At 35.5% G+C, this 22,120-nt stretch overlaps 1 protein-coding gene and 1 long non-coding RNA gene across 4 annotated transcripts in view; both read right to left on the bottom strand.

Moving 5' to 3' along the window:
• Positions 1–22,120, bottom strand: part of LOC126881366 (beta-ureidopropionase-like) — an 818,769-nt gene that overhangs the window by 632,008 nt on the left and 164,641 nt on the right. The window lies entirely within an intron of this gene.
• LOC126881367 (uncharacterized) lies at positions 3,398–4,377 on the bottom strand. Its single transcript, XR_007696821.1, has 3 exons — positions 4,054–4,377; positions 3,768–3,943; positions 3,398–3,723 (listed from the first exon to the last, which is right to left on the bottom strand). It is a non-coding gene; the product is annotated as an uncharacterized LOC126881367 (long non-coding RNA).

Below are 22,120 nucleotides of genomic sequence, written 5' to 3'. Positions count from 1 at the left end.
ACGATTTTGACTTTAAACTGACGTTTACTAGAAGTTCAGGTTAAACTGGAGTTGAACTCGATATGAGAAATTGGCCCTATAAATGTTTACTTTATGTAAAAGAGGAAATAAATACAATTCCGGTAAATGCAGACAATCACTATTCCTAACAGAACATCCAAATTTCAAAATAGCTTCAGATATATGGGACTGACCTTATACAACCATTTGCCAAAAACTGTGAAAGAAATACCACTTTCCACTAAATTTAAAAAAAAAATGTTAAAGATTTACTCTTACGAAAAGCATATTATTCTATAAATGAATATCTGGAGGACATACTGCAGTAGCTTCATATTTTACTTGTAAAAATGTTATTTTATATATTTTAAGTTTTGTCAATTTTGTTACACTGTGAATATTGTATTATACACATTAATGTTTTTTTATACTGAATTCTGTAGTGACGTATCCTATACATTTATTTTGAATGTCTTAAAGGATCAATAAAATACGGACTGGGACGTTTCGCCGTCGCCGTTTCGCCGTTGCCGTTTCGCCGTTGCCGTTTCGCCGTCGCCATTTCGTCGTCGCCGTCGCCGTTTCGCCGTTGAGCCACTTCGCCGTCGGCCGTTTCGGCGTCGAGCCAGTTCGCCGTCGCCATCCCGGCATTGGTTAAGTTTACAAGAACGTGATAACATACTAGCCTTTTTTATACTAAATGTCAGGGAAATACTTAGCACAAATCAGTCAGTACAAATTAAGGACAATAAACAAGAGTATAATTAGAATACATCATTAAATAGATAAATATGACTATTATCAGATTCCCGGAAATAAACAATATTGAGAAAATTGATTTCAATTTCAATTGTTTTTACTGTATCAAAAATAAAAAACTTCATTTTGCAAAAGTGATAGTATATATCGAAAACCATTCAAAACTTATATACAAGTAATGATCATCCCGAAATTATAAGTACGAATGCTAACAACGAAATGGCGACGGCGAAATGGCTCGACGGCGAAACGGCGACGGCGAAACGGCGACGGCGAAATGTCATAGACCCAATAAAATATGACTATGACTATGACTATAGCTATAATCTTCTACCATTTCTCTTGCATGTTCTAGTCTGGCTCTATAGTCCTTGTAGAAAGTTCTATTCTACTACGTAGAATAGTCTGATTAAGTTGATGTATTTCATCGGTAATCTATATAATTTTAGAATCTTTCACATTTGTTATCTGTTTATACTCTGGAAGGCCTTTTCAAAGTCAATAAACATTATGTTTATATTTTTTTGCCATTCACTAGCTTGTTCCAAGATAATTCTTAGAGTACAAATGTGGTCGGTAGTGAAACGTTTTGCGCGAAAGCCTGCTTGATTGCCTTTTAGTTTCTTGTTTAGTTTTGGCTTCAGTCTATTCAGTATGACCTTTGACATTATTTTGGCTTCACATTGTTTCTTTGAGCAGTATTCGTTTTTAAAATTGGTAGGTTGCTAACCTTGTCAATCACCCTCCACATTTTATCCGGGCTTGGAACCGGCAGTGGTAACCACAGAGCTACTCGATGCACTCCGCAATTACCCCAGGCAGTGTTCCAGGCATCACACTATCTAGCTACGGAAAGCTCGAAACCGAAGTGGAAGATCAGGTGAATAAAGCAAACAGAGCCGCAGGCTGCCTGAATGACACAATATGGAGAAATAAAGATATCGGAAAAGCAGTGAAAGACAGAATTTACAAAACAGTCATCAGACCAATAATGACATACGCGCCAGAAACACAACCTGATACAGAAAGGACAAATAGAATCCCTAATAGCACACGACGTCCTCTGGACGTCCAAAATAGGTCCATTTTTGGTCCTAACGTCCATGGACTATAAATGGACGTCCTTTGGACGTCCGGCGTTGGACGTCCTTCGGTGGACTAAATATGTACGTCCTTCGGTGGACTAAATATGTACGTCCTTCGGACGTCCGATGTTGGACGTCCTTCGAGTGGAATAAATATGAACGTCCTTTGGACGTCCTTACTGGACGAAATAAGGACGTTTGCTGATTGTCCATATTGGACATATTATACGAATTACGGGATAAAATAGCAAAAGAATTCAATAAAATATTAACTTAATTATGTTAATAAAATAGTTTACATCGAAAAGATAATTATATTTAATTCAAAATTGCACAGTTTAGTATTCAAAACATGTTTTTGTTTTTTTTTTTGTAAAGTGTGAAAATCTTATTTGTAAATTATTTGTTACAATGTTTTATTATTCTAGTTACCAAGATGACATAAGTTTGCTAATTAATTCTACTAAGCAAAAATATAATTTTTATCAATGTATCCGTACTACAAATGAATCTTTAGAGCATCTTTTTTGAAGTTGAATATACGTGCCCAAAATAGGTCCAGTCTTAGTCCTAATGTCTATGGACTATAAATGGATGTCCTTTGGACGTCCGACGTTGGACGTACTTCGGGTGGAATAAATATGAATACGGTGGACTAAATATGTACGTCCCTCGGACGTCCGATGGTAGACGTCCTTCGGGTGGAATAAATACGAACGTCCTCTGGACGTCCGTACTGGACGAAATACGGACTTTTTGTGGACGTCTGAAGATCACCCCCACTACTTGGTTCCTCTGTTCACAAAACTATAACGATAGGCGATAGATTTTCGATTCACCCACCGAACCGATATCAGTTCGAAGTTGGAGAGTTGATCTCTCAGTCGTTGTCGTCGTTAGGGCTCCCGCGTAGGGTTTTATTCATTAACCACTGATTTTCATAATACAAGAAATTATATTATATACGAATTAAAGTATATTATACTTATACATATACTATATATTACGTAAAACTATGAAGACGCTGTTTCACAACATAACACAGAGTCCGACCGCCTCATCGGGCCATTTAGAGCATCCATGCATAAGTCCATCCAATGGATAATTATGTGCCCCTTTGACATAGGCGCACAACATTTTAATCTACCACCCTGAGGATTCCCGCTCCTGGATTTTTTCTGAATTGCTGAAACAGTCTATGTTCCTGATTCCTCGATCAGATGAGGAGTTTTCGGAGCCATCAACCCCAGACAGCTACTGGAGCTCCACGTTGCAGCCAGTCACTCCTTGGTAAGTGAACGCCACAGAGGAAGCATTCAGACTCTGCTGCTACCACCGTCTGGACATAGCCTATCGATTCCTGATGGCCTAGAGGACAAACTCGCCGAGAATGATAGACAAAACCACCAGCCAGGACAACTGGTATCCAAACATTGGTATTATTTACGTTTTTTATTACATTTACATATTTTTTCATACTCTTTGATATATTTCTTATGCTTTCTGGTATATTTTTCATACATTTTTCAATCTTATGGGTGTTTGGTAAAGAATGGGCCATAGCTTAACCTTGCCCTAATAGCACAAGGACGTCCAATGGACGTCCATTGGACGTCCTTCACGGACTTTAGGGACGTCCATTGGACGTCCGTTTTCGTCCGAGGAACGTCCTTTATACGTCCTATTTTGGTCCAAATGTCGCGCTACCGAACGTCCATTGGACGTCCATCTAAGGTCCGAGGGGACGTATATTGGACCTTAATCGGACGTAATTTGGACCTTGATCGGACGTCCTAGGGGACGTAAATTGGACCTTAATCGGACGTAAATTGGACCTTAATCAGACGTAAATTGGACCTTAATAGGACATAAATTGGACCTTAATCGGACATAAATTGGACCTTAATCGGACGTAAATTGGACCTTAATCGGACGTAAATTGGACCTTAATAGGACGTAAATTGGACCTTAATGGGACGTAAATGGGACCTTAATCGGACGTAAATTGGACCTTAACCGGACGTAAATTGGACCTTAATAGGACGTAAATTGGACCTTAATCGGACGTAAATGGGACCTTAATCGGACGTAAATTGGACCTTAATCGGACGTAAATTGAACCATAATCGGACGTAAATTGGACCTTAATAGGACGTAAATTGGACCTTAATCGGACGTAAATCGGACCTTAATCGGACGTAAATTGGACCTTAATCGGAAGTAAATTGGACCTTAACCGGACGTCCTAGGGGACGTGAATTGGACATTAACAGGACGTCCAATTTTGGTCCAAATGCCACGTTGCCAAACGTCCAATGGAGGTCCACTTAACATCCGAAGGGACGTTCGGTGGACGTCAATTGGGCCTTCATAGGACGTCCCAGTTTGGTCCAATGTCTTGCTGCCGAACATCCATCTAATGTCGTGGGAAATAAAAAATATATTTTTTAAGGAACTTATATTACATCTTATATTAAATTACAATTATTGGATATTACATTATTTACATTAAATTACAATACACTTCTCCAAGAAATTAACGCACCACCTTAAATATGGGGTATTTTTGATGTCTCGTATTTCCTAAACCTGTTGTTTCATCTAAGTGATTTTTTTATAATATTATAGCCTAGGCTATAGGTTGCCTCCTTAAGCTTGTCACGCACAGGGAGCTATGCAGTAATATATGTACATTATATCATATCGCTCTCTATAGTAATGAGTGAGCCTGCAGACAGGAAACAAATGGTTCCGTATGTACAGGCTCACTCATTACTATAGAGAGCGATGTGATATAATATATATTACAGTATAGCTCCCCGTGCATGACAAGCATAAGGAGGTACTTAACCTATAGCCTAGGGCCTAGGCTAGAATATTATAAAAAAATCACTTAGATGCAACAACAGGTTTAGGAAATTCGAGACATCAAAAATGCCCAATTTTTAAGGTGGTGCGTAATCGGCTGTATATACAGGGTGTAACAAAAATACAGGTCATAAATTAAATCACATATTCTGGGACCAAAAATAGTTCGAATGAACCTAACTTACCTTAGTACAAATATGCACATAAAAAAAGTTACAGCCCTTTGAAATTACAAAATGAAAATCGATTTTTTCGATTATATCGAAAACTATTAGCGATTTTTTATTGAAAATGGACATGTGGCAGTATTATGGCAGGAATATCTTAAACAAAAATTATGGTGAAATTTGTGCACCCCATAAAAATTTTATGGGGGTTTTGATCCCTTAGATCCTCCCAAACTTTTGTGTACGTTCCAATTCAATTTTATTATTGTGGTAGGTACCATTAGTTAAATTCAATATTTTTGTTTCTTAGTATTTTTCAGATAAGGCAGTTTTTATCGAGTTGCGACTTCTTTTTTAACATGTCTACATAAAAATTTTATGGGGGTTTTGTTCCTTTAAACCCCCCAAATATTTGTGTATGTTCCAATTAAACTATTACTGAGGTACCATTAGTTAAACAGAATGTTTTTAAAACTTTTTTGCCTCTTTGTATTTTTTCGATAAGGCACATTTTATCGAGTACTTTTTTTAATATGGTTCAAAATATACCTAAAAATGTAAAGCATAAATAAGTCTGCATATTATTACCAAGTCTCCATAATCGTACTTAACCATATACAAATATGTGGTGGATTTGACAAATATTCAAAATATTTCGATAAAAATTGACTTTTCGAAAAAGCAATAAGAGGCAAAAAAGTTTTTAAAACGTTGTGTTTAAATGGTACTACAATATTAATTAAATTGAAACGTGCACAAAAGTTTGGGGGGGTTTAAAGGAACAAAACCCCCATAAAATTTTTATGGGGTGTCCAAATTTTACTATAGTTTTTTCGTAAGATAGTTGCAGCCAAAGGGCTGCAACTTTTCTTGTGTGCACATTTGTACTAAGGTAAGTTAGGTCCAATCAAACTATTTTTGGTCCCAGAATATGTGATTAAATTTATGACCTGTATTTTTGTTACACCCTGTATATATCTACATACTTCGTCTAATTTACTAACTGTTGTGCGTCATCCGCGTCGTAGTCTGTGAGGTCGCATGATACCAACACGACATATTTAGGCGGTAGGTGTGTTCTTTTTTAGAATCACTTTGCTGAGTACACTGGAAATACAGACTCTAGACATATTTTATTATATACGCGTAGAAATAATAGTTGAAGATTTCTATTAATGTTAACCTAAAGAAATACACAATAATATGTTTCATTTAATTTGTATAAATTGATTATAAAGCGTTTTTATGAAGCAGATTTGTTCGGATCACACTGTAACTGTAATCGAACGAAGGTGACATTTTAGAATAAATTGGTAACATTTATTTGACAGTTGTGGTGATGACACTTCATATTTGTTTATATTCTTTACTATAAGTATCTGTTTTATTTATTATATTTACTGTCTTTATTATTTACTTTACTATAAAAAGATCCTCTACTATAAAAATATAAATTTCACCTAATTTTATAACGACTTGGAATAATCATCGAGGTATCTGACAACTTTTTTAGTTGTTATTGTAGACATACTTATACAAAGAAACCTACCGGCTTTTTGCCAAGAGTTCGGAGCCGTTTTTTAATTATTAACAATGCATTGCAAAAACGCTTGCACTGCAAATCTTAAAAGATTATAACTTAATTCTTGTTCTCTATTTCTTAAGTTTTTACTTATTTACATTGAATATTAATTTGTTTTGTTGTATAATCCACGTTTACAATAATTATGTGATATATTTGATTTAAAATGGATTCAGGATCTTTTTATACTTTGGCAACTATGTCAACTTAGATCTCTGGCGTAGATAATGACCTGCAACAGTAAGTAAATTAGATGGACTGCAGGTTATATTTGGTTCTTGGGACATCAAAGTATATTTTTTAGACATTCCCTGGATATAGTCACAGATGTGACATACCTCCGATTTGTTTTTTCATGAGTCTTGTAAGAGAGACTAAAAACTTTTTTTATAGTCACCTCCTGTTTTCATATATTTTTTGACATGTTTTGTAGTAAATTCAACTATCTATTTACTACAAAACATGTCAAAATTTACATGTGAAAGCAGATGATCCTAAAAATGGTTTTTCGTCTCCTACAAAATTCATGAAAAAGCAGATAGGAGAATTATTGTACATTACAATTCTCTGATGTTTGGGAAAAAGGGCTTAAGTCAGAATTGCACATCGATAATGTTTTGATGATTTCTACAGAACTGTAGTAGATTCTACTGTACATACAGTTTACATCTACAACAGTTTTTTTCTGGTCCAGAAATCATCAAAACATTATCAATGTGCAATTCTGACTTAAGTCCTTTTTGCCAAACATAAAAAAACAATCTGGTCATAACTGACCAAGGAGCAATTTTAATTTAACCTAAATGACTACTGTTTCTTAAAATGAAGAGCTTACCCCATAGCGTCTCTTATCTAATCTAACAAGATCGTGCACTATTCTAACATACACAGGCACAGCACACAAGCACTATGCTCCGTTTTTCACTATCACCTATCACTCAAACTAGTTCAAAAGGCTTTGTCCTCTTCAATCTTCTAGTTTGCCCAGTAGTATCGAGGAGCTGGATTTCCTCGATATTCTTGAACTTATGAAGTTGTTCAATTGCTCGTGTTGCTCGTGACTTCCTGCTATCTTCTTGATATTTGTTGATAAAGTAATAACTTATTATGCATGGACAATGTGGACTTTCTTCCAACTAGCCAATACACTTTTTATATCTCTCTTTTGCCTTTCATAGCCACAAGGCTATACATTTCCTTCTTGGTTTCTTTTGTAGACCACTTTCAGCTGATTCTAAAAAAAATTAAAATGAATCTCCCACACCCCCTTATCGATGCATTTTTTTCCAATCAAAATTTTTACTAAATTTTTAGGTTATCGGTTATCTTACGAAAATGAAATTATATTATGAAATGTGATGACCAATGACCACGCGACGCTACATAGATATTCGCGCGGCAAATTTGAAAATGAACGCAAATTGAACAGTAAATGGCCTCTCTTAAAATCTTGTAATGGAAAATTTTACCCCTCCAGGAAGACATTGTACATAGAATATCTTGTGGTAACTTTCCACCCATAATTTATTCAGATAGATGTTCACGGAATAGAACGGTAGTACCTACATTCCTGGAATGTTTTGTGTTCAAGGGCGGATCCAGGGAGGGGGCCATGGGGGCCATGGCCCCCTCCGAGAATTTAAAAAAATATAAATTTAAATATTTGCAGTTCAAATGTTTTTAATTTCAAACACATATATATGTACAAAACGGAATAAATATGTTTTCTGGACTAGAATTGAACAAAGATAGTAATGGAAGTTTCAAGAATGACACAGGATGTTTTATAAATCAAAATGTTGATAATTTTACAAAGGGCCAATTGTTAGAACGACCTTTACAGCCATCAAAATCGTATCAATTTCCATATTCTATACACACAAAGAATAAAAAAGAAATGAAGCATTACTTGGGTCACTAGCACTTGGAACAAAGGAGTTGGATGGTAATTTCGCACAGTGAAAAGGAATGGTTTTACAAATATTGCGTTTTTTTCTAATGAAAAATATGGTCACAATAAAGGGATGACAGCCCAAAGCCTTGTCACTAAACATTTAACATCTTTCGCCAAACTCATGAGCAAAGACGAAGCCATACAAACTCATGAAAAAACATCATACCACAAGGAGTGCGTTCAGGTTGAACTGGATTTTCTACAAAGTTATCGCAACTCTCAAAAGTCAGTCATTAACCAGATAGACTCTCAGAGGTCTAAACAGATACAAAAAAATAAAGAAAAACTATGAGCAAGAGCAGGGTCTATAGTGTTCGTGTTATAGGTCGACAAAATATTCCTCTAAGAGACCATCGTGATGATGGCTTTCTGCTTCTAGACGAAGATGCTGGACCTAGCAATGAGGGAAATTGTTAGGGTTTAAAATCGCATCAGGAGATAAGACTTTTAAATAACACCTATCCACAGCATCTTTCTGAGCAATATACATTAGTAGTACCAGTCAAAATCAATTAATGTTAAGGTGAAGAAATAATTGAACAAATAATGGATGAGTTTCAAAGTGCAAATTATTACTCTGTCATATTTGACGAAACGACAGACGTATCCCATGTGGAAAAGTTTTCCCTAAATTTGATATACAACAACAGACATTTGATACAATAACAACATTCGTGAAGACTTTGTCAAGTTCATTGACGCTTATAAGAACCTAAAAATAATTACTGAAAATCAAGAAGAGGGAAGAACAGGCCTGACAGGAGAAGCATTGGGAAAAACGGTATTATTAAATTTGTTGAAAGAACTGCACTTGGATCCGAAGAAATATGTAGGAATCGGTACTACGGCAGAAGTGGTGAATTTTAAGGCCCTAATTTTTAAAAATTTCTCCCCCCCCCCATACCTACGGTCCCCCTCCCCAAAAAGTTCATGGCCCCTCCCGAAAATCAGTCCTGGATCCGCCCTTGTTTGTGTTGTTAGGATTAAACTTTTATTTTATTTTAAATAACTATTAAACAATAACCTATTGTTAAACATTGTAACCAATAATTTACAAATAAGATTTTCATTACATTACATAAAATCAAAAACATGTTTTGGATATTAAACTATAGTTTATAATTGTAATAATTGTATATACAATTTTGAATTAAGATTTAATCTTTTCGATTTAAACTACAGTAAAACCTGTGTTACCGGCCCCCTGCAAACACCGGCCACCTGTACTAACGGCCAGTTTAAAAATTCCCCAAACCAATTACAGTAAAACTTGTCAGTAACGGCCACTAAAAATGAAAAAGCTATTGGCCGATATAGAAAGGTGACCGATATTGCCAGTTTTTGTAGTCTAGATATAATTGGTTTGGAGAATTTTTAAACTGGCCGTTAGTACAGGTGGCCAGTAACACAAGTTTTACTGTATATCTAGACTACAAAAACTGGCAATAACGGCCACCTTTCTATATCGGCCAATAGTTCTTTCATTTTAGTGGCCGTTACTGACAGGTTTGACTGTATTTCATTAACGTAAAGTTAACGCCTAAGTTAATATTTTATTGAATTATTTTGCTATTTGATCCCGTTAATTGGTATAATGTGTCCAATATAATATATAAGCGTTCATAAAACGTCCGTATTTCGTCCAGTATGGACGTCCAAAGGACGTTCAACGTCGGACGTCCAAAGGACGTCCATATTTATTCCGTCCGAAGGACGTCCAACGTCGGACGTCCAAAGGACGTCCATATTTATTCCTTCCGAAGGACGTCCAACATGGGACGTCCAAAGGACGTCCGTTTATAGTCCATGGACGTAAGGACCAAAAATGGACCTATTTTGGACGTCCAAAGGACGTCGTGTGCTATTAGGGTGGATTCCTGAGCTTAAAATAGGTCGATTTAAGCTAACTTACTTTATAGTACGAAAGATGATAATAACCGAAATACAGGGTGTCAAATTTAAACTTTTATTTTATTCTTGATTATTTCCTGGGCAATACATCATTTTTGCTGTTGAATTTAGATTTCGTGTCACAAAAAACCCCCGCTTACCAAATTTCGTGATATTATCCCATGCTTGTTAGGAAATATTCAAGAATAAATAAAATAAAAGTTTAAATTTGACACCTTGTATTTCGGTTATTATCAACTTTAGTACTAACTTAAGTTAACTTAAATTGACCTATTTTACCCTCCGAAATCTAAGGTTAATCTATGGCCTATTCTTTACCAAACACTCTGTATAAGTACATATTTGCATTTTAGCCAATCTTTTTGATTTTCTGTAAAGTATAGACTTCCTTGAATTTTTACTGCAATGTAATAGTCTAAGAGCTAGAGGCGAGAAATCATCGTCATAAGTAATATGGAGTTTGGCATGTGAAATGTGTCTATTGTATGTTGATAATTATGACCCCTTTCAGGCTGACACCTCAGTGGATACAGAGAGTAGCAATAAGGGATGAAAGGGGAAAGTTAACGCAGTCATTAAAGGTTTTCACCTCCTATTTTGTTAAAACTTCATCGATTTACATGAAAATTGGTGAGTAGTTAGAGCATACCTCAAGAAATAAAACTGATATGGTGCCAATGTGCGCTTTTACCCTGGGGGTGGATGCCACCCCTTCTCAGGGGTGAAAACTATTTTATTAAAAATAACCCCACTAATCGATAGAGGGACAAATTTTAAGCAAAATTTATTACCTCTAATTATTAAAATAAATCAATACTTTTTGAGTTATTAAAGATCAAAGATTTGAATTTTTCGTGAAATAAATGCATGATGTAAAGCGGTTTTTCGTAAATAATTCAAAAATTGTAAGTTTTATCAAAATAGTTATGATTACCAAAATTGAAGATAATAAAAAATAAAAGAGATTTCTTATTTGAAAAACCTTTGAGAATTAATAAAAAGTGAGTTATAGGTGATGGAATATATATTTTTTTTCGGCTAGTACCCAAATTTATGTATTCGAGCTCAAATAACGGGAAAACGGTGCATTTTGTAAAATTTATTTACTGATACTTGTTAAAGTACTTGGAAATATGTATCAAATGAGCTCCCGGAAAAGTTGATACCATTAAACATTATGCTACAAACATTTTTCAAAGTTTAGGCTCCAAAAATTTTGAGCTTAATTATTATATTATTTATATAAGTTTTTAAAATTGGTTTAAGACATTTATATAAAATATAGCAAAAATGTATTTGAATATTATGTCAAATGTGCCCATTATTGGACACCCTCAGTTTCTGTACATATTCAGTTTATACAGGGGCGGTTCTAGACCAAAAAAAGTGGGGGCAAGGGAACACAACCGGTGAATAAACAAGATAACGTGCCTCTTTAACGAAAATTATAGTACAAAAGTACTGTAAAAACTGAAGGGGGGCAGCTGCCCCCCTGCCCCTGGCTAGAACCGCCACTAAGTTTATATCGATAGAAAAAATTCAATTAAATATCGAAATAATATAAAAATAATATTTTAGTAACATACATTTAATTAATAATAATATGTTCTTTTTATCATTCGTAACTTCACGCATGTGCTCTTAAATTGACGGATTGATGATATTTGATCAATATTTCCAACCGTCAATTAAAGACTATGAACGATCTACAAGAGGTAACAAAGAAGCCGATCGCGTTTTCTGTATATCAGGACCCAATCAAAAGAGACCAGTCGATTTTATTAAAGAGTTAAGAAATAACAAATTCAAAGAGGCTTTGGTCCGATTTTTTTTTACTTATTTGGCTGATAACGAAATAGCACCTTTTCTGCAAGGTAAAATAATATATGTTAATTTTGTTGAGTGTCACAAGTTTTTCGTTAGTAAAAATGAAGAAGTGCAGAAAGACGAAGCTCCACATTTTAGTTGTCCAGCTCATGAGGAGGTAGAAACTAAAATAATATACCACGTATGTCAACTACAGAAAGATGCCAATGTAATCATAAAGTGCTCAGATACAGATATTCTGGTTATTATGTTAAATAATATGCATCACTTGAACAGTAATTTACACATTTGGATACAGTCTGTAACCGCAGGAAAAAAACATTATATTGATATCTGTAAAATTTACGAACATTTTGGAGATTCAATATGCAAAGCTTTAGCTGGTTTCCACGCTCTAACTGGCTGTGACTATAATCCATGTTTTCATAGAAAGGGAAAAAAGAGACCATTCAATATTATGAAATCATTTGAGCAATATAAGGAAGCATTTTATGGTCTTGGAGATATCGATTTTGACGAAGAGACGGTTTTTGAAATTCTAGAAACATATATTTGTCACATATACGGTACAGGGATTACAAACAGAATTCTCCAAAGAAAAGTCAATAACATACGGCTTACAATATTTAATCGTCGATATAAGCTAAAAGACGTAAATGAACCATTGTTTAAAAAATATCTGAAAAATTTTGATGCATCAACTTTACCACCATCTCAATCTGAGCTATATCAACATATTTTACGAGCACGATACATTATAAGTATTTGGTTGAACGCCTATAAAAAAATCCAACAGATCTGGTTATTGAACAAAATGGTTGGGAACTTGCTAAAGATAACACATAGGTACTTATAAATTCAAATGGGTTGAAGGGCCTCAAATGCCAGAGATTGTTAGATATTATTTTTGAGAATGAAACAGACGATGAGATGGATGATGACCAAGCTGATGATGACATTCATAATAGCGAAAGTGATGAAAATAATTATGATAGCGATTTTAGTGAATGTGACAGCGAAAGTGAAAAATAAATAGTATTTTCAACGAAAATTTTGATTTCGTTTATAAATTCGCAAAGTCCGTTCGTTCGTTCTTGCGTTGCCACCCCTGTAATATCTGGAGCTTATGTACCGATATCAATGTAGTTTTGTCTCCTGAATCCAAATCTGAAAACGGCATTTCGATATCTTAAGCCATCTTCGAGATAACTGACCTCAAAGACAAGTTGCATCTCGGGACAGCAATTTATGATTTTTTAGCAATTTTAGATAGCGAGATAATTCTACGATTAAGACACCGTACGTAAAAATTTTAATGAAAATTTCATATTATTTCAAAAATATATTACTTCATATAAACTGTAAAAGAATTGAAATATCAAATAAATAAATATTACTTAGTAATTTTAATGTAAGTAATGTTAAATGGCAGGTTACAAATTTTTAGTGCTATCTACCCAATGATTTATGTATTATGTATATTATATTGTATAATATACAGTGTGTCTACTTAAGTTGGACATATATATTACGGGACACTTTTTTATTTTTAATTTTACGAAATAAAGTTATAATTCATAAAAAGTTCTGCATCGTCTAAAACCTACGATTCAATCATCAGATAGCAAATTTTATTTATATTATAGGAGGTATTTTAAAAAATATGAATTTCGCTCAAGATTAAAGTATGTACCTCTTTTTCACACTGTTGTAAATTATTGTTACTACGAAAAATTGTTTGGAATTAAAAACTGTGTTCTAATATATGCAATAGTTGTTATTATTATAATTAAATAATTAATAATTATTATACTTACTTACTTTCCGTGTCCGGAACACCAACAACTTTAAATTCTGTATTTCCAATGGTTGGCCACATAGATGGCCCTGTCATTTGCTATAATTAAGTCTTGTTCTGTGCAGGTCTCTCTCATCTCTGTGCATGATAGTAGATGCCGGCTGGTCTGAACCGCGCCACAGTCGCAGGTATCGTCATCCTGGTATCCCCATTTTTTCAGGTTACTAGCACAACGTGAAACGCCGGTTCTTAGTCTGTTTAGCGCTTTCCAAGTCGGATACGGTAAATTGTGTCCAGCAGCCATTTCCTCCGAGGGAGGAAAATGTGTCGCTGTAGTTGACGCTTGCCATAGGTGTATTCGGCGCGTCTCTGGCGCTTCGGGGATGGATCTTGATGTTTTCAGGAAGCTTTTCCGAGATCTTAGTCTGCTTGGCTGAGTTTGGTGGTCATATAAGGGGTGTCTTCGGTCCGTCTCCTGCTTTTTCCGTTCTACCTCTGACGTGACCTTTCTCCTGATTGGTGGTGGAGCAATTCCAGCAATGGGGTATACCTCTTCGATAGGTGTCGGTTTCAGGCAACCCGATATTATACGGACCGTTTCATTTAGAGCCACGTCGACGTTCTTTGCGTGAGCAGAGTTTGCCCATACTGGTGCTCCAAACTCCGCGGCCGAAAAACATAATGCCAAGGCAGAAGTGCGGAGAGTGTGTGGTTGTGCTCCCCATTTTGTATTAGTTAGCTTGCGGATGATATTATTTCTGGCACTTACTTTCTTCTTAACATCTTGACAGTGGTATCGGTAAGACAGAGTTCTATCCAGACGGACGCCAAGGTATTTTGGCGTCTTGTTGTGTTCCAGCATCTGACCACGCCATTCCACCTCCAGCGACCTTCGGGCATGCTTGTTTCTCAGGTGGAAAGCACATACCTGGGTTTTTGTGGGATTGGGTTTCAGATGGTTTTTATCATAGTATAGAGCTAAGTCTCCCAGGGCATCTGTCAGCTTCACTTCGACTTCATTGAAGGTTCTTCCCTGAGCTGCCACCGCTGTATCATCAGCGTAAATAAATTGCCTTGTTTGTTGGTGTATGGGTTGGTCGTTGGTGTATATGTTGTATAGAAACGGCGCGAGGACACTTCCCTGTGGTAGCCCATTTTTTTGGTCCCTCCACCGACTGTTCTTGGACTGGAGCGTTACGTAGAAGCGTCTATTCTGGAGGAGACATTTCACTAACCTTGTTAGTCGGAAGTCCTTTGTAGTTTCGTAGAGTTTTGCGAGTAGCCGTTGATGGTTAACTGTATCATAGGCGGCAGTTAGGTCTATGAACGCTACTCCTGTTATTTCCTTCCGTTCAAAACCATCTTCAGTATGTTGGGTGAGATTAAGAATTTGACTGCAGCAGCACTTTCCGGGTCTGAATCCTGCTTGTTCTGGAATAATTTTAGTCTCCACATATTCTGCGATCCGGTTCAGTATCATTCTTTCAAAGGCCTTGAAAAGGTGGCACAAGAGAGATACAGGTCTAAAACTGTTTGTATCCGCCGGATCCTTCCCTGGTTTTAAGAGGGCTACCACTCTAGCTTTTCTCCAGATTTTGGGGATTTGTAATGTACGGATGCAGCAATTCATCATTTTTACGAGCCACTCTACGGTTTTTAGTCCAAAGTTCTTTATTTGCTCTGTTCGTATGTCGTCCAGGCCAGCCGCTTTATTATCTTTCATTTGATGGATCGCGCCTCTCATCTCCTCTAGACAAAAAGAGGTACCTAGAACATTTCTTTCTTCGTCGATATTCCGTTGAGCTCTCACCTTGTTCTTTCTTGATGTCGTCTTACCGTTCATTAGAAGATGATGGGCTATCTGATCGGGTGTGACTTCTGTCATGTTGACTGCCGGAGCAGCGGGATCGTTGCCAAGATTCCGAATCAGCTTCCAGGCACGTCTGCTGTTTTGTTTCATGTCCAGACTCGTGACCAGCTTGCACCACCTTTCCGTTCTGTTGGCGGATATCGCATGTAACATTTCCTCCCCAGCCTGTATTGTCGCTTCCGAGAAAGGGTCTTCTTCATATAGCTGTTCGTATCTTTTAAGTAGGGGTTTAGATTCTTCATTGAGCCCCGCTATGTACTCAGTTCGACAACCTCTAGGGATAAATTTCCGTGATACTTGCTTTACGATTTCTACAAATTTATCGTATGAATCAGGGCAAGGTTCTAGCTGGGAAACTTCTTGATCCAATGTTTCAGATAATTTTTCCCATTTTGCTTTAGTAAAGTTGAACCTTCTCTTGAAAGGAACAATTTCGTATCTGATTGCCGCGTTGGAAAGACAAATTATTGGTCTGTGCTGTGTCTTTGGGAGAGCGCTTCCAACGATTTTTGTCACCTGGTCTCCAATTCTGTCGCTGACAAATATATTGTCTGGGTTGTAACCTCTGCGCCATCTTCCGCTGTTGAACGACGCAGGCTGCTTTGGATCGTGAATAAGTTTTAGGTTCATGCTTTCAGCCCATTTTTCTAGTTCTTCGCCATTGGAATCTGTTTCGTTGTAACCCCACGCGACACTGTGACAGTTGAAGTCACCCAGTACGAATTTGATTTGCTGTGATTGAAAGTTATTCGGTTCCTCAAAAGCAAAGTCAGCGTTTGGTGGTTTGTACATTGACGTTACTGTACAGGAGTTTATCTCCACTGTGAGGATCTCGATGTCATTTTGATCTGTTAGAGATGTGGATGCTACGTCGATATCTGGTCTGACGAAGACTGCGCTACCATATTGGTCGTGTGGTCTCTCCAATATGAGCTTCATACCCCGAATCCTTGGTCTGCGGCTTGCAGTACCTCTATGGGTTTCTTGAACCAGTAGAACATCGACACCATGTTCTCTGCACATATTAGACAATAGGTCTTCTTTATCTGCTGATAGTCCTTCAATATTAATTGAGGTCGTCATCAAAAATGGCCTTGATAAAGACCGTTTTGATTTTGATTGCATCTGTGTTGTTGGTAATAATTATTATAATAATGTAACTATTATCTACAATCTTCTAATAAAAAGAAAATATTTAATTTTTTTCTCAAATTAGAGATACCTACCAATCATCATTTTCATTTATAACTCTTTTATTATTAATTTTGCGAACCAAAATTATTCTTCATAAAAAGATCTGCACGGTCTAAAATCCAAGATGCAATCATAAACATAAGATTATATAAAATTGTATCGATTTTAGTCGATGTGTAAAAAATATGAATTTCGCTCAAGAAATTCGCTCAGTAAAGTGCCTTTATAGCTCACAATATTTAAATAGCAGGATATAATTGCACATTAAACATAATTTTTAATTCTAAACAGCTTTTCATAATAGCAATTTTCCATATTAGTAATTTAAATATATAAAAAACCAAGTTTTCGTTATAATAATGCTCGCATTTTTAACTTGTTATATTTAAATTGTAATAAAACGAACTTGATAATAAATTATAATCCTAACTTCATTCCCGAAATTCCTTTAAAAACTATTCTGTTAACAAATTTCAAAATAAATATATAAATAGCGTATGTTTTAATTTTCACTTTTTCCTAAAAACTCGAAAGGGTTCTCTTATTTTCATCATCACTTGCTTAGCTTTGATGTTATAAACTTCATCTGGAGCTCACTTGATAGGTATTCTTGAGTACTTTGACAAGTGTTCAGTAAATATATTTTATAAAATGCACCGTTTTCCCGTTATTTGAGCTTCAATACTTAGATTTGGGTACTAGCCGAAAAAAATATACATTCCATCACCTATAACTCACTTTTTATTAATTCTCAAAGGTTTTTCGAATAATAAATCTCTTTTATTTTTTATTATCTTCAATTTTGGTAATCATAAATATTTTGATAAAACTTACAGTTTTTGAATTATTTACGAAAAACCGCTTTACATCATGCATTTATTTCACGAAAAATTAAAATATTTGATCTTTAATAACTCAAAAAGTATTGATTTATTTTATTAATTAGAAGTAACAAATTTTGCTTAAAATTTGTCCCTCTATCGATTAGTGGGGTTATTTTTAATAAAATAGTTTTCACCCCCGAGAAGGGGTGGCATCCACCCCCAGGGTAAAAGCGCACGTTGGCACCACATCAGTTTTGTTTATTGAGTTATGCTCTAACTACTCACCAATTTTCATGCAAATCGATGGAGGTTTAACAAAATAGAAGGTGAAAACATTTAATGACTGCACCAACTTTCCCCTTTCATCCCTTATTGCTACTTCCTGTATCCACTGAGGTGTCAGCCTGAAAGGGGTCATAGTTATCAATATACAATAGACACATTTCACATGCCAAACTCCATATTACTTATGACGATGATTTCTCGCCTCTAGCTCTCCGTCTATAAGTAAAATCAACCTTCTTGGATTTGAATTAAGTACAATTGTTAAAGGAAAGTTCCGCTACCTCTGTCGCCCATTGTTCGTCTTACTACTTACCTCTACCCATAACGGTTCTTTTGTCAAACAGATTGGGTTTGTTTATTGTACCTAGTAAGCAAAAAGTATTTACCTCAGTATTTTATAATCTATTTATACCTAATAATGAAATATCTAAAGAGAGAAAGCGAAGGCGGATAAAAAAAATTTGACGAAAGTTGAATGATTATTATAATATTATAATATAATATTACACTATATAATAAGTATACATAGATAGAATATCTTCTTTTTAAGAAATTGTCCTTTATCTCCAAATGAGCAAGGTGTCGATTTGAAATATATGTATAATATACAGCCCATTACGCACCACCTTAAAAATTGAGCATTTTTTATGTCTCGAATTTCCTAAATCAGTTGTCCCATATAAGTGATTTTTTTTATAATATTATAGCCTAGGCTATAGGTTACCTCCTTAAGCTTGTCATGCACGGGGAGCTATTTACTGTAATATATACTATATCACATCGATCTCTATAGTAATGAGTGAGCCTGCACACACGGAACCATTAGTTCCGTGTCTCCAGGCTAACTCATTACTATAGAGAGTGATATGATATAATATACATAATATATTACACTATAGCTCCCCGTTCATGACAAGCTTAAGGAGGTAACCTGTAGCCTAGGCTATAATATTATAAAAAAAATCACTGAGATGGGACAACAAGTTTAGGAAATTCGAGACATCAAAAATGCACCATTTTTAAGGTGGTGCGTTAATTTCTTGGAGAAGTGTAATTGTAATTTAATGTAAATATGTAATATCCAATAATTGTAATTTAATATAAGATGTAATATAAGTTCCTTAAAAAATGTATTTTTTATTTCCCACAATACATTCTCCACAGGTCTAAATATCGTCGCTAGACGTCCACCGAACGTCCTCTCAGGACGTTAGATGGACGTTCGGCAGCACGACATTGGACCAAACTGCGACGTCCTATGAAGGTCCAATTGACGTCGACCGAACGTCCCCTCGGACTTTAGGTGGACGTCCATTGGACGTTAGATGGACGTCCATTGGACGTTTGGCAACGTGGCATTTGGACCAAACTAGGACGTCCTGTTAAGGTCCAATTTACGTCCCCTAGGACGTCCGATTAGGGTCCAATTTACGTCCGATTAAGGTCCAATTTACGTCCGATTAAGGTCCAATTTACGTCCGATTAAGGTCCAATTTAGGTCCCCTCGGACGTTAGGTGGACGTCCATTGGACGTTTGGCAATGTGGCTTTGGACCAAACTAGGACGTCCTGTTAAGGGTCCAATTTACGTCCGATTAAGGTCCAATTTACGTCCCCTCGGACCTTAGATGGACGTCCAATGGACGTTCGGTAGCGCGACATTTGGACCAAAATAGGACGTATAAAGGACGTTCCTCGGACGGTTCCCTCGGACGAAAACGGACGTCCAAGGGACGTCCTTAAAGTCCGTGAAGGACGTCCTTGTGCTATTAGGGATGCTAGAAACAGCAAAGATGAAAACGCTTCGAAAAATCGATGGTAAGACACTATGGGATAGAGCTAGAAGTGCAGATATACGACAGAGATGAAAGGTGGACTATATAAATAACTGGGTGAAAAACAGAAGAGTAGAATGGAATGACCACAAAAGCCGAATGACAACAAATAGAGTAGTAAGGACGGCGAGAGACGGTTCCCCAATAAGAAGACGATCAGTGGTAAGACCACGAAAACAATTGAATGACAACTTACTGGATGCACATTCAAAAATAGACAGTCATATCTACACAAAAATATGATGAAGAGAAAGACATTATTTTGGATGTGGCACTTCTCGCATTTACTTAAATCGCCCTTTTTTAGTATCTTAATTATTACACCCTCGTTTCATTCCTGTGGGAGCTCGTCGGCCCATATCTTGTTAAAGAGTTTGTGTAACATTTCTACTGATGCGTTTCTATCGGAAATCTATCGGTAGGTTGTCGCTTCCAGCGGCTTTGCCATTTTTTAGTTGTTTCAGTGTGTTTTGTATTTCTTCTCTCGTAATTTCATCTGTCCTAATGTTTAATTCCTGTATTACATTATCTTCCTCTATATCTGGTGTTTCCTCGGGTTTGGAGTATATTTTCTCGAAGTGCTCTTTGCATCTTAGTATTATTATTTTCATGTTCTCATTTAATTATATTCCCCCTTGTAGTCCAGGAACAGAAGCTTTACACCTCACAATTTTTACAGAATGGATCGATTTGCTTGAAAATTTGAGAAAAAGTAGTGGAGAGTCCAATGATCAAAATCTATATGATGCCGAAAGGCGCTTTTACCATGGGGGTAGTTGTCACCTCACCTCGGGGGTGAAAATTTTTTATTATATTTTGACCACAAAAGTTGATAAAAATATTAACTGTAAGCAAAAAACATTCTATACATTTCTTTGATAAAATTAATAGTTTTCGTTTTATTCGCTATCGAAAGTGTTAAATCTATATCTAAAAAATCAATGTTTTTCGATGGTATACTCACTTACGATTAACTCAATTTTTGCCGTAGAAAAAATTTGTTCAAACCAAGTTCTTGGGAATTAAATAACTTAACAATTTGATATTTAAACATATTTTCGTACCTCTGATGCCAATCTTTCTATTCTGAAGAGAATGGCGTTTTTTACCAAATTACAAAAATTCGTTATTCGCCTAAACTCCAATTTATTAAAAACTAATCACTAAAGTCTGTTTTAGACTATAACATAAAATGATATAAGAAAATGGTATAACAAAAACTTACATGAAATGATTGTGTACAATATTAAATCAAGAAGTTTTGTGTATTACATTGTCACATTTTGGTACCAAAATATGTTATGTGATTCTGCGCATTACATGCTAAAAAAGTACTTTTTTATATTCTTGTGATGGTACATGTACAAGACATGTACTGTTAACCTCAATTTTCTTCTTCTTATTTTCTTTTAAGAATATTTTAACCTCATTTTTCTCAACATTTAACTAGTTAGTTTTATCTTTGATATTTTATATTACAAAGATATATTTTATATGATGGAGAAGAAAACTCTATTATTATCAGCTGCTTCCATTGCAACATTTCTTAAAAGAAAAGTTAACCTTAAAAGAACCAATGTGAGAGTATAACGAAAATAACCTATATAACTGCGCATGCCTGTGTACCAAAAATTGTTATCAGATAGGACATGTTTTAATTTGTATAACATTTTCTGTTAACAGATTTTGTTTCCTGTTTTACATTGTGACAAAATTTAGTATGCTTCTTTTCATGAGCATTTTTCAGTGCGTCACAAATGATAGAAAAAAATGTAAGTCCGTGATAATATATATTTTAGTGACATGACATTTTAGTTAAATCTGACAGTTGTAAAATTTTATTTGCAATTTGGCATAAATACACATCAATTGTGTTTATTGCATTTATAAAATGGTATTTTCTTTGATTTGTATAGTCTTTTAAATTGTTTAGATTATATTCGTAGATATAGATTATATAATTCGCAAATTATTTTATTTTCGATTATACCGCCATATATTGACAACTAGAATAAATGTTATAAATTTCACCGACGAAATATATCACCGACGTGCGTTTTTTTCTGTCACATACAATTTAATGCGTTAGAAAGGAATCGAAAAACTGTGACGCACTGAAAGACCCTCATGAGAAAAATCATATACCATTTTCTTATATCATT

This window comes from Diabrotica virgifera, chromosome 3, assembly GCF_917563875.1.
Source record: "Diabrotica virgifera virgifera chromosome 3, PGI_DIABVI_V3a".
In the NCBI taxonomy this organism is placed as follows: domain Eukaryota; kingdom Metazoa; phylum Arthropoda; class Insecta; order Coleoptera; family Chrysomelidae; genus Diabrotica; species Diabrotica virgifera.
Note: the sequence above shows the minus strand (reverse complement) of the source record. Positions and strands in the feature narration are given on the sequence as shown.